The following is a 14,523-nucleotide window of genomic DNA, read 5'->3' as shown; positions in this document are numbered from 1 at the left end:
AGACAATATTAAAAGAATTGGTAAAAAAAAAAAAATACAATCATATGACACTAAAATATATTTTCCCACTAATACTATGAAAGCACAGCAAAGCAATGAGGAAAAAATGAAGATGTATTGTGCGTAACAAATGCAAAATAGCCTAAATCAAAACACCCAGTGATGGTACCTTGAACATCTTTGTCCATTGAAGAAGTAGATGTGTGTTAACTGATACCCAAAAATCCCCCCAAATATATATTTAAAACAATCAACCCAATGATAAAATCATGTGTGTGAGGCACAGGGAATGTAATCTACATATGTATTTTTAAAGTAATGTGATGATAAATTAGGTGTCTGAATCACTGTTGGTAATGCGCATATGTATTTATTTCTTTTTTTAAATAATCTGATGATAAATTTAAGTGTGTGAATCACAGTGAGAGTAATCCTTCTATGTATTAATCAGGTGTGCTGATGACAGAGACTTGAACAAAGAAACTGGTGTGCGATTCACTGTTTACTGTTAGTCTCCTTCCAAAATGGTGGAAAGTGGCTAAATACGTCCTACGTCACAAGGCCCTGATGATGTGTTACGGAGTACGCCCCGATGCAGGCACGTCGCGCATGAAGAGCACATTCCCTAGAACACGCAGCTGTTCAGAGGGTCTGAGAGCGGTGACAGCATTTAAAAGTCGCAAAGGCTTGCAGCATCAAGACAGCAACACCTGCAGCAGTACAAACCCACGTTCCAATTTATGACAGGGTGAGGCCGACATTCCTCTTGTGGCCGCTTTAAAGCGATTGAGGACCTCTCACAAGATACCCCTGAGACAACAGCAATCCCCTGCCTAAGGATGCGAGGCGTGTGCTCAAATTGAAGTCACATGCAGATGAGATGAAAGTAAGGCATGCGTGTTAGCGCAATGCAGATGCTGTACCACCGCACTGTAAAAATATGCTGCTTCAGTCCTCCAGAATGGTGAAAAGCAGAATTATAAGGCTGCTTCTTCCAAATGTTTCTAACATCCACACTTTTCTAGCTAGAGCCTGTAAAATTCAAGTACTGTTCCCTCGTCACCAAAATGTGGTTATGACCCAGTAATCCATGAACGTAGCATGGTAGAAAAATATGTTTATTTCTCTATACAGGCTCTATCCACAACAACACTTCTTTCCCCTGCAGCTCCTTAACTCCAGCTGTCACACCAACATTCCATACTCATACACAAACGCCACTAGAATCCTCCTCACATCACATTCCACATTCCATCAAGAAACCTAGAATACCACATCTTGTTTATAATATTTATCCATTTCTGGGACAGCTAGATGTTGAAAGGTGTATTTCAGCTTTCATTCTTCATTTAGTCTCTTTCAGGGTACATATGGCTATTGAGTGTAATTGCAGCCACGTTTATGATTTCTATTGTAGCATGGCAACAGAAATGACACATTTGATGCCATCACTGGTGGCATCAGATCCACATACATTTGTTCACAGTGGAAATGCAGCCTTGTTTTTACAGGTGCACCCCACTGGGAAACCCAGATGTTGAAAGCAGTGCTGCAATCTTAATGTTTTGAGAATATATATTTCTAGTGAGTGTAACTGCAACATCCGCAATTGTCTACATAAACAGATGACACCAGAAATCACATTATTAATCTCTGTATTCACATACTGGCTACTGTGGTGAGGCATGCACTCAGCCGGTTATGTTTGACGACTCCTTTCTTATGTGATGGAACAGATTCACTGCCAAGTTGGCTACCTAGCAGCTGGAGGATGGGACAATGTTCCTGCCGGTCTGACCGTCGGGAACATTGTAATAGAGCGTTCCAGCTGGTCAGACCAGCGGGAACAGAGCTACAAGATAGCACTCAGCTCCCTGAAAGAAGCAGAGTGCTAGCTGAGAGCACAAAGGGGGCTGACCAGCACCCTCAGAGGGTGCTGGGCAGGATAGGCCCCGCACTGCCTATGCCAAGGGCATGGGCAGTACACAGGCCCCCCTGTAGCCCCCAGCACACCCTCACTTGCCAGCCTTTTTATGCCGGTGAAACTCCCATTGTGTGGCTGGCGGTGAGCGAAGTTGTAATCAGCCAGGCGGCGCTGAGTAGAACTCTGACCACCGTCACCACATTGGGAACCATGTTCCCAGTGGGGACGGCGGTCCTCTGGCGGATCCGCCCTCCGGGGTTGTAGTTGGGCAGTCGGACCACCTGGAGTGTGGCAGCCCGACCATCAAAGCAAGTGTGGCAGTCCTCGGACCGTCACACTCGTAATGAGGCTCATCATGTCTCATAAGAGTGTTAAGGACTTGCATTGCTCATCTCTCAACCTTTCAAACTATAGAACTCTTGAAGAATACTGAGTCAGAGAAGTGCTAGCTGCGGTAATCATGTTCATGGTCCTTATAGTTGCCCTATTTCTCTAATCGCGTCTCTACATGCATATCCGGTTTGGACATGAACTGAAAACGTACCTCTTCAAAGAACATTACATCCATCAGCTGAGAACCTTTGAAAACCCCTTACAGTTTACTGTCCTGAAAAGCTCCTCCCCTCAATTCTGTAATTGATCTTTGCCCCACTATTGGCTGCTGGCCACGTACAGTGCTCTGTTTCCTTTGGTTAGAAACTTGCTCTATAAGAATCCTCATACATCACTCCTTGTCCTTCTTCTTGTGCTTCTTTCATTGATAGGCTGGATGAAATTCATCAGTACTGCAGGTGTCCTATCTTTGTTCATTTTTATTCAGGTAGGGTCTGATTTGTGGCTTTTGGAAAGCTCTCTGGCTAGGATTTTATGTTTTTTACTGATAGATTTTGTGGGACAGTATGGTATACGCGTTTCTCTATTGTGCCCCTCATCAGAAACATTTCTGGAATATGTTTTTGGTCTGTACTTGTAAGCCCCTTTGTTATCAAGATGGTTTTTATTTCAGGTGTGCACAGTTTTGAATTGTTCTTTGATTTTATTCTAATTTATTTATTCTTTTGCTAAAGTTGCCCTAAGTGGGAAGGGTATCCCCAGACGTGGGTCCCTTGCTCACTGTGCCACTGGAATCAAGCTAGCCTGGCTGATGAGTGGTGAAGCCCCGAAACCGGTCCCAGGATGCTTGTTTCCAGTCCAGGGAGGACCTGGCATGGCAGTTCGGGCTGGACTGTTCCCATGAGGAACAGGGTCAAGACTGATTTGCATATGGCTGGGTCCAAACTGGGGTGGCATGGTGAGCAAAAGAACGATGGATTAAACCCAGATCTGTGACTGGGGGTGAGTGTTTGCATTGTCAGCACTCCGTCCATCATCCTTTTGTTTTGCTAAAGTTGCCCTAAGTGGGAAGGGTATGCCCAGACGTGGGTCCCTTGCTCACTGTGCCACTGGAATCAAGCTAGCCTGGCTGATGAGGGGTGAAGCCCCGAAACCGGTCCCAGGATGCTTGTTTCCGGTCCAGGGAGGACCTGGCCTGGCAGTTCGTGCTGGACTGTTCCCATGAGGAACAGGGTCAAGACTGATTTGCATATGGCTGGGTCCAAATTGGGGTGGCATGGTGAGCAAAAGAACGATGGATTGACTGGGGGTGAGTGTTTGCATTGTTCAGCACTCCATCCATCATCCTTTTGTTTTGCTTTGATTTTATTCACCACACAGTTGTACCCCACTACTGTGGTATCGATTTGTTTACTATGATGTGGGGCAAAGTGGGAAGAAATGTACACTCTTCTAGGTCTGTAACCACTTTCCATCTCTTGGGCTGTGAGGAGCCTAAAGCTAATCCCAAAGTAAGCAAGTACTGATCCCCAAACGCATTGCAGTAATGCAGCATAGTAGCTTGAGAGGTGTCTGAAATTTCAATCCCTGAACGTTCTGTGGCAAAGCTGCCAGTGGGCATTTGTAGCTGTAGTGCTATAGTGTTTTAGCTGCTTTAGGTGCACCAGGATGCATTGGGGCACTTGTACTCCTGGAATATATAGAACCTATTTGGCAATTGTTGCTACTAACAATCATACTTTTTGTAGTTCTCCCTAACTCCTCTGGCTCCCCCCTCCCTGAGCTCCTGTCAGTTACTTCTCGTAAGCCTATCATGGCATTTATGCTTTAATCCTTTGTGCTTGTTGCTTCCTCTAACTAAATCTCCATGTGTATCACTTTTCCATTTGCCTAGTAGAGACTCCTGATGGACCTACATACTACATGAGTTCAAAGGTTGCAATGACATGGTGGAGGGTAGACCTGAGCATTTGGTGAGCCAGCAGTGAGTCTATTGTTTTCTCATTAATAATCATATTGAGGACTGACAAGAGGCTTGCAGGCTTTCGGAGAATTGAGGCAACCTCCACAAGTTAGCTTTCATATACTGTAGAGCCTCTACAACTGGGAACCCCGAATCTCTTGAGATGCTTAACCACAGTTCCAGATCTTCTTCTTCTCCATCCTTTTTCAGACATTGTGTCATGCAGTGGACTGTGATGTTTCTATGTCACTATCATTCTGTTTTCTGTGATGTTCAACTCCACTCCTCCTTGGTGCTGCTGGTCTTCTGCTTGTTTCCTCTGTAGCCTTCGTGCATGCAAGTCCTCTGTGAATTTGGCGATGTTCTGCTTTTGCAGACAGTGTAGCTTTGGGAAAGCAAGCTTCCGTAGTTCCTGCTTGTGCAGATAGGCACTCCTTTGAAGTGTATAGTCAAAAAGGTTAGCCTGCGGGTTGTCCTGAAGATGAAGGCTAGGTGAGTTGATACCAATGTCTTCACTTGCTTTGAGTAGACGAGAATCAAGGTTGTAGCATCGCAGACACCCCCTATGGTACTGCATGCAGACTTAACTGTTCTGTGGAGCAAACTGCTAGTTCCTTTAGCTGATGCCATGACATAGCTTTTTGTACACAAGCTGGTGTTACGCACAGAAATAGTAATGTGTGGGCATAGGCTTATCCCACTAAGATAAGCAGTATGACATAGGTGGTAGGTGTGTGTAGTTTGCTGAATTCAAACACTGTTATATTGAGCATAAGGGGGATATTAGAAAGAGTAGGATGCAGAGACTTGTCAGCACTGGTTTGGTGTGAGTGATTTGGATTCTTCTCCAGTCTAATGAATGGTTTAATGCCAATCCCACTGTGTGAAAATTATAGCTCTTGCATAGCCATTTTGGGATGAGCTTACTGTACTTTTTGGTACAGCCTCAATCTCAGGAAATGTTTGTGCACAATAAAATGATAGACATTTTGAAAAAAGGCCAAAGAATGAGACTGCTGTGCTTCATTTTTCAGCAGCATTTAAAAATTCCGATTGCAGATACATGTTAAAAGCCCGGCCTGCTATACGCCGAATGGTGATGATTTATCTGAGCAATTACATTGACTGGTTTTCTGGTGGCTCATGCAGACAACACGAGTTGGAGGCCCATTTAAAGATTCTTCCTGTAGATCTTTGTCTGTGTGACCAACTCTTTGGTAAGGCATCAGTAATCATTGAGGCAGTTGGACCAGAATGCATTGGATATTGTACCCGAGGAGCATGTAAACTATTTGAAGAAGGTAGCGACTGATGGGATGGATTGGCCCAAACATATCATTTAATGTCTTCTGGATTTGGCTGACTGCATTATGAGGGTGATGGTCATTTATTTGGCCATTTTATGCAGTTTTCAAAAAGTTATTAAAAAGTCAGTAAAAAGAAATTACAGAGAAAGGTATAGCACACCCTGGACACTATAGCTAGACCTAATAAAAAAACGCTATCTGATAGAGACTTCTGGCTGCAGATTCCATACCTTTGAATTTCCCCAGGTGTTGGACTGGATCTGGAAATTTTACTCAAGCAATATCCCTGCACCCACCATCGGGTGGCTCAATTTGGCTCTGTGTGGTGTCGTCGGCATCCGAAGTGACGTCAGTTCACCTGTAAAGGCGCCACCCAGGTGCGCGGGTGTCAGTTCTTTTCCTTCCACGACAGCACAAATCCAGAGAAAGCTACCCCTCTGTTGCTTTTTGACAGGCCTTTTTTTTAAGTTTTGCCGAGATTTTTCCTTCTGTGTGTCGAGGATGACATCTAAGAACGCAGGGTTCAAACCGTGTGGTGCCTGTCACTGTGCCATGTCGGTTATAGACCCCCATTTGGTTTTCCTTGAGCGTGACCATGACTCCACGTTGTGCTTGGACTGCCAGGCCATGGCACCAAAAGCTTTGACGGAGCGCTCCCTAAAGCTGCTAATGGCCTGGCAGACGACGACACCAGCACATGCGACTCCGAGAAGGTTTCGGTCTCAGTCAAGAAGGTCACAGGACTGCTCCAAGAGCCCTAAGTCTTCTTCATCCCACTCAAGGTCTTCAGGACACTTGGTAAAAGGCACAAGAAGAAGTCTGAGTCGACTTCGACTTCACCTTGTCCGTCAGCCGACAAAATGAGCATTCCTGGCACTGCTCTGCGGAGCCATTGCCCAGTTCGACTCCACGCATCCCCCGGTTTTGAGGAGTCGCATCGACACCAGCTCAGATTAAGGAGTTTTACAAGGTCATGTTCCGCATATTTGAAGGGGTCTGACTCCTCTGGTGTGCCTTTGGGCTCCACGGGGTGAGAGGGTGCACCATCAGGTTCTGCGACGGTGCTATTGGCCTTGGCTCCAGTGGGGACTCATGGATCCGATTCTGGGTCCAGATCGGTGCGGGTTGTACCCAGGCGACCTTCTCCGGCACCAATCCAGACTCTGATGCTCCCAGCGCCGAGGGTGCCCACTGCCGGCGCCAGTCCCAATCTGATTCCCAACGAGCCAGAATGGCATTGCATGTTGCCGAATCCGGCACCGCCGACGGCATCCAGAGGTGCCACCTTGTTGCCTGAGCCTTATTTTTGACAGCCAGGCTTGGGAAATATTGGGAGGGGCCACTGGACCCTTTAAAACACCAGTTGGAGAAATATTTGGACTGGTATGAGGAGCTAGACACCTCTCTAGATATTGGCTTGCTCCCCCCCCCTCACTGTGGCTACGGAGGAGGGAACTTCCTATGCAATGGTGGTGTTGTGAGGTTATTTTAGGTCACCTTATTTTAGCCATAGGCCTGCAGCTTGTGCTCTTTAGCCTTGTGACAATTCATTTTATTTTCGGAGCAGAAGCTGTCTTCTGTGGGGATGTTTTATTTTCCTTAATCTCATACACTTTTAACACTGAAACTGTTTTCATTCCTTTTACTCGGACATTCTCGTTCTGTGCTTTGATCAAGGCTGTCTCCAATATGTTGTCAGCACAAAGTGGAAATCCGCATTCTTTGTCACTTAACGAGAAACACATGTTTTCTTACGTTAGGGCAGGTTTCCCAGAATACCAGGTGTTTTATTATAAAACATCCCTTTGCCTCTATACGTTAGAGGGAGAGTTCCAGCCAGACAATTGCCACCGCATGCTGTCGCTTCACTGCAGCTGTCTGCTAAGACATGTTGCCTTACCATTTACATGAGAGAGGACTCTCAGTAGACCAACACCCCTCCTCACTACTATCATATTCAGGTACGGGGCATGGTGTCTGTAGGAAAGTACCATCTTGCCTGGCATGTTACCCCCATATTTCACTGTATATATGTTGTTTTAGTCTATGTGTCACTGGGACACTGCCAGCCAGGGCCCCAGTGCTCATAAGTATGTGCCCTGTATGTGTTCCCTGTGTGATGACTAACTGTCTCACTGAGGCTCTGCTAACCAGAACCTCAGTGGTTATGCTCTCTCTGCTTTCCAAATTGTCACTAACAGGCTAGTGACCAATTTCACCAATTCACATTGGCATACTGGAACACCCTTATAATTCCCTAATATATGGTATTGGGGTTCCAGGAGATCCCTATGGGCTGCAGCATTTCTTTTGCCACCCATAGGGAGATCTGACAATTCTTACACAGGCCTGCCAGTGCAGCCTGAGTGAAATAACATCCACGTTATTTCACAGCCATTTACCGCTGCACTTAAGTAACTTATAAGTCACCTATATGTCTAACCTTCACCTAGTGAAGGTTGGTTGCAAAGTTACTTAGTGTGTGGGCACCTGGCACTAGCCAAGGTGCCCCCACATTGTTCAGGGCAAATTCCCCGGACTTTGTGAGTGCGGGGACACCATTACACATGTGCACTATACATAGGTCACTACCTATGTATAGTGTCACAATGGTAAGTCCGAACATGGCCATGTAACATGTCTAAGATCATGGAATTGTCACCCCAATGCCATTCTGGCATTGGGGAGACAATTCCATGATCCCCCGGGTCTCTAGCACAGAACCCGGGTACTGCCAAACTGCCTTTCCGGGGTCTCCACTGCAGCTGCTGCTGCTGCCAACCCCTCAGACAGGTTTCTGCCCTCCTGGGGTCCAGGCAGCCCTGGCCCAGGAAGGCAGAACAAAGGACTTCCTCTGAGAGAGGGTGTAACACCCTCTCCCTTTGGAAATAGGTGTGATGGCTGGGGAGGAGTAGCCTCCCCCAGCCTCTGGAAATGCTTTGATGGGCACAGATGCTGCCCATCTCTGCATAAGCCAGTCTACACCGGTTTAGGGATCCCCCAGCCCTGCTCTGGCGCGAAACTGGACAAAGGAAAGGGGAGTGACCACTCCCCTGACCTGCACCTCCCAGGGGAGGTGCCCAGAGCTTCTCCAGTGTGCCCCAGACCTCTGCCATCTTGGAAACAGAGGTGTTGCTGGCACACTGGACTGCTCTGAGTGGCCAGTGCCAGCAGGTGACATCAGAGACTCCTTCTGATAGGCTCTTACCTTTCTTACTAGCCTATCCTCCTTCCTAGGAGGCCAAACCTCCTTTTCTGGCTATTTAGGGTCTCTACTTTGGGGAATTCTTCAGATACCGAATGCAAGAGCTCACCAGAGTTCCTCTGCATCTCCCTCTTCACCTTCTGCCAAAGGATCGACCGCTGACTGTTCAGGACGCCTGCAAAACCGCAACAAAGTAGCAAAGACGTCTACTGCAACCTTGTATCGCTTCATCCTGCCGGCTTTCTCGACTGTTTCCTGGTGGTGCATGCTCTGGGGGTAGCCTGCCTCCTTTCTGCACCAGGAGCTCTGAAGAAATCTCACGTGGGTCGACGGAATCTTCCCCCTGCAACCGCAGGCAACAAAAGACTGCATCACCGGTCCTCTGGGTCCCCTCTCAGCACGACGAGCGTGGTCCCTGAAACTCAGCAACTCTGTCCAAGTGACTCCCACAGTCCAGTGACTCTTCAGTCCAAGTTTGGTGGAGGTAAGTCCTTGCCTCCCCACGCTAGACTGCATTGCTGGGTACGGCGTGATTTGCAGCTGCTCCGGCGCACTCTTCCGGGATTTCCTTTGTGCACAGCCAAGCCTGGGTCCCCGACACTCTAACCTGCAGTGCACAGCCTTCTGAGTTGTCCTCTGGCGTCGTGGGACTCCATTTTCTGACTTCGGGTGGACTCCGGTTCACTCCTCTTCTAAGTGCCTGATCCGGTACTTCTGCGGGTGCTGCCTGCTTCTGTGAGGGCTCCCTGACTTGCTGGGCACCCCCTCTGTCTCCTCATCCAAGTGGCGACATCCTGGTCCCTCCTGGGCCACAGCAGCATCCAAAAACCCTAACCGCGAACCTTTAGCTAGCAAGGCTTGTTTGCGGTCTTTCTGCATGGGAACACCTCTGCAAGCTTCTTCACGACGTGGGATATCTATCCTCCAAAGGGGAAGTTCCTAGTCCTCTTCGTTCTTGCAAAACACCAAGCTTCTTCCATCCGGTGGCAGCTTCCTTGCACCCTCAGCTGGCATTTCCTGGGCTCCTGCCCACTCTCGACACTGTTGCGACTCTTGGACTTGGTCCCCTTGTCTTACAGGTACTCAGGTCTGGAAATCCACTGTTGTTGCATTGCTGGTGTTGGTTTTCCTTGCAGAATCCCCCTATCACGACTTCTGTGCTCTCTGGGGGTTGTACGTGCACTTTACACCTACCTTACAGGGTCTTGGGGTGGGCTATTTTTCTAACCCTCACTGTTTTCTTACAGTCCCAGCGACCCTCTACAAGCTCACATAGGTTTGGGGTCCATTCGTGGTTTGCATTCCACTTTTGGAGTATATGGTTTGTGTTGCCCCTATACCTATGTGCTCCTATTGCAATCTATTGTAACTTTACACTGCTTGCATTACTTCCTTTTGCTATTACTGCATAATTTTGGTATTGTGTACATATATCTTGTGTATATTTGGCATCCTCATACTGAGGGTACTCACTGAGATACTTTTGGCATATTGTCATAAAAATAAAGTACCTTTATTTTTAGTATTATCTGTGTATTGTGTTTTCTTATGATATTGTGCATATGACACCAGTGGTATAGTAGGAGCTTTGTATGTCTCCTAGTTCAGCCTAAGCTGCTCTGCTATAGCTACCTTCTATCAGCCTAAGCTGCTAGAAACACCTCTTCTACACTAATAAGGGATAACTGGACCTGGCACAAGGTGTAAGTACCTCTGGTACCCACTACAAGCCAGGCCGCCTCCTACAGTGTCTTCCTAGGGAACCTGTACGACAGCTTAGGGCTAACACTGCTGTGCTCTAGTAGTACCTTAGTAGCGTAGGTAGGAATCCTGACACTCCTACTCTGACACTATGGTGGTACTTTTATTCTGTTTTATCATCCTAAGCATTGCAGAACATGCTATTTTATCTAGAATGCAGTTGATTCAGTAACATATATTGAGCTGATTTCTGCTTCTGTTTGTTTTTGCATATGTGAGACAAACGTACCTGACTGAAAATAATAAAATCTGTTGCACCAGGATTTCCCTGAGAAATCAGAATGTCATGTGCACGGCTGCCACAAATCACCACCACTTTTAGGTGCTGGTGAGGTACTTCTAGGTGGCTGGAAGGGTAAGGCTGACAGTTGTCACACAGTGTGAAATTGGACTCAGATCCCTACAGCCTAGTGGTGCTGCAATCCGATCCAGCAGTCTCATTTAGTATAATGAGAGCCAAACATGACAGTGGTGCATAGGGCAGCCGAGGTCCTCGACCTTGAACTGCCCTCACTGGTTGTCAACACGAACATCTTGACTGAAGTGCTTCAGCCTGGGGCTTCTACATCCGAACCTCTTCTGCCCTAAAACAAAGAACTTATCGACGTCCTGCTGGGAACTTGGTCCAAACCCAGCACAGGGGCTCCTCTAAATAGGGCCATCACCAGCAGCCATTGCCATGCACCCGGCGACCCCAGGTTCCTCATCCAAACCCCCTACCCCTGAGATCTTGGTAGTCCAAGACTCTACATCTCATGGCGCATTTCCTTCCACTCCCCTGGTCAGGGAATCTAAGAGACTGCACCATCCATGGAAGAAGATATTTTCTTCCACCAGCCTGGCACTTAGGTCGGTGAACACTTTGTGTTTATTGGGCCATTTCTCAAATACCATTTGGAATATGGTTGCCCAAGTGTTGCCTTAGGTCCCGGAGGTAGCCTGGGCCATACTCTCCCAATCAGTAAAAGATGGGAGGAACACATCGAAGTTCACCATTCGGTGTGGCCTGGATACGATTGACTAACTAGGCGGAGCAGTTGCATCAACAGTGGCCTTATGGCGCCACGCCTGGCTGAGAACATCTGTGTTTTTGGGGGATGTCCTGGAAAACCTAATGAACATTCCTTTCAACAGCACTAAGTTGTTTATTGACAAGGCAGACTCAGTGCTGGAGCGCTTTAAGGACTCTCGGGTTACGGCCAAGTCCTTGGGCCTCTCGGCGACCCTCATCCACTATCAGCCTTTCTCCCGTTTTGTGGCTTTGGAAGTGGTGTAACACCATGCCAGCCCTATGCCAGACACCTTCCTACACAACCACACTAGGCTATGCGAGGACGTGGGAGTGGTGCCTTCAAACCTAGAAGGTCTGGAAGCCAGAAGTTGTTTCCCACCCAGCCCCTGGCAGCCTCAAAGCCTTCCTAGTTTGGTTCTGCAGGACCATGCTTGCCCAGTTCGAGGGACAATTCACCATCATCTGCTTTACTGGCAGGCCATCACATCGGGCGCAAAGGGACTGCAGATCATCAGGAATGGCTATGTCCTGCCTTTTCAATGCTTTCCTCCCCTAAAACCGCCACCATTTGAATGGCTGGCGGAGGATCATTTGTCTCTTCTCCAAGAGGATGTTACGGCTCTCTTGGCCAAGAGAGCCATAGAAAGGGTCCTGATATAGTACGCAGTGGTTGTTATGATACCCAAAACGAACAAGGGTCTTTGCCCTATTCTGGAATTATAGACCGTAAATCTCTTCTTCAAGAAGTAGAAATTCAAGATACTCATGTTGGCTCAGGTCTTGTCCGCCCTAGAGCTAGAAGACTTGTTGGTGGCACTGAACTAGCAAAGTGCATATTTTCATATTCCCATCCTACCGGCCCATAGGCATTACTTGTGGTTCAAGGTAGGCCACGAACACATTCAGTTCAGTGTGCTGCCATTTGGCCTTACCAGTGCCCATCGGGTGTTCACCAAGGTGATGGCGGTGGTTGCAGCTCATCTGCGCGCATCAGGGGTTTTAGGCTTCCCCTACCTCGACGACAGGCTGTTGATGGCAGGTTCGCCTCAGGCAATTGTGTCCCACCTCCAGACTACTGTGATTCTTCTGCATTCATTGGGTTTCACTGTAAACGTGCCAAAGTTACACCTGACTCCCTCTCAGATGCTTTCGGGCTTATCCTCCCGAGCAACGAGTCCATGATATTCAGGCTTTGATACCAATGTTTTGGCCTTTGTCCGGGCTTTTGGTGAGACTGACTCTGACAGTGCTGGGTATCTTGACCTCCTGCATCCTGCTGGTAAATCATGCCAGATGGCAAATGTGGGCTGTGCAGTGGGACCTGAAGTTCCAGTGGGAGCAGCGTCAGGGAAATCTCTCTGACATTGTCCAGATTTTCGACGTACTGTGAAAGACCTGCAGTCGTGGATTACAAGTCGTGATTGGGTCAGAAGCAGACTCCTCTCCCTGTCCCAACCAGATCTCACAGTATTGACCAATGCGTCACTCCTGGGATGGGGCGTTCATCTGGGAGAGGTGGAGATCAGAGTACTCTGGTCTTTGGTGGAATCTAGGCTCCACGTCAACATGTTGAGGCTCCGGGCGATCTGGCTAGCATTAAAGTATTTTCTTCCCTTTGTCAAGGGGAAGTTGGTGCTGTTGTTCATGGACAACACCACTCCCATGTGGTACTGCAAAAAGCAGGGTGGAGTGGGGTCGTGGACCCTTTGTCAAGAGGCCTTGCGTCACTGGACATGGCTGGAACAGCAGGGCATAGCCCTGGTGGTTCAAAACGTGGGAGGTTCTCTGAACACCAGGGTGGACAAACTCAGCCATCAATGCCTAGCAGATCACAAGTGGCATCTCCATCTGGAGGTGGTACAGGCTCTCTTTCAACTGTGGGGAGATCCTTGGTTAGATTTATTCGCCTCCAAAGAGAACGTGCAATGTCAGCAGTAGTGTGCTTTGGAGTTACCAAGGTGTCAATCGTTTGGCGATGTGTTTCGTTGTGAGTGGAGCTAAGGCCTCCTGTATACCTTTATGCCCATACCACTCCTGCCTAGAATTCTCAAGAAGATCAAGAGCGACTGGACCCAAGTAATCCTTGTGGTACTGGACTGGGCAAGGAGAGTCTGGTATCCTGAGCTTCTGAAAATGAGCATCAATCCTCCGATCAGGCTGCCACTTCGTGAGGATATTCTGTTGCAGCAGCAGGGGAGGGTCCTCCACCCCAAGCTGTCAACTTTACGCCTTCATGCGTGTAGATTGAGCGGCAGCAGTTAACAGCATTCAACCTTTCTCCCAAAGTCTGCAGTCTTATTCTGGCAGCCAGACGTTCCTCCTCCAAGAGAGATATGTGCCTGCCGTTGGCAAATTTTTAAAAAATATTGTACAGAAAGATCTATAGATCCTCTTTCTGCTTCTCTCTCTGGGTTCTTCTTTTCATTCTGTCCGTTGCCCAGCAGGGCTGTCCTCTGGGTAGTCTTCAGGGCTATCTGTCTGCTCTATCCGCTTTTCTGTGACTGCCTGACCAACCCTCTTTATATAAGTCCCCTATTGAAATTATGTTTCTAATAGGGCTTGTACATATGTTTGCCCCTACGCTCTTTATCATGCCTCAGTGGGACCTCGATCTAGTTCTCACATACTTCATGTGCACTCCTTTCGAGCTACTGCACAGTTGTTCCCTCCGGCTGCTTATCATCAAGATAGCCTTCTGAGTGGCAATAACATCTCTCTGGAGGGTGAGTGAGCTGGAGACTTTGTCATCCAAGCCTCCATATCTCACAATGTTTCCTGATAAAATGGTGCTTCACATCCATGTCTTTTTCCTCCCTAAGGTGGCCACCCCATTTCATTTGGGACAGAATGTCAGCCTGCCCACCTTCTTTGCTTCTCAAATCCCTCTAAAGCAGAGGAGCGACTCCACCGGCTGCACTCAAAAAGAGCATTATTGTTCTAACTTGACTACACAAAAGAGTTCCGGATGGACGACCAACTCTTTGTGGGGTATGTGGGAACAAAGAAAGGTTGAGCAGT

At 47.8% G+C, this 14,523-nt stretch overlaps 1 protein-coding gene across 1 annotated transcript in view; it reads left to right on the top strand.

Annotated features, from left to right (window-relative positions):
- Window positions 1-14,523, top strand: part of LRRC9 (leucine rich repeat containing 9) — a 640,455-nt gene that overhangs the window by 476,148 nt on the left and 149,784 nt on the right. The gene's annotated exons all lie outside the window — the stretch shown is intronic.

The sequence above is a fragment of the Pleurodeles waltl genome, chromosome 9, assembly GCF_031143425.1.
Source record: "Pleurodeles waltl isolate 20211129_DDA chromosome 9, aPleWal1.hap1.20221129, whole genome shotgun sequence".
Taxonomy (NCBI): domain Eukaryota; kingdom Metazoa; phylum Chordata; class Amphibia; order Caudata; family Salamandridae; genus Pleurodeles; species Pleurodeles waltl.
The sequence above is the reverse complement of the archived record's forward strand: the minus strand, read 5'-3'. Positions and strand labels throughout refer to the sequence as shown.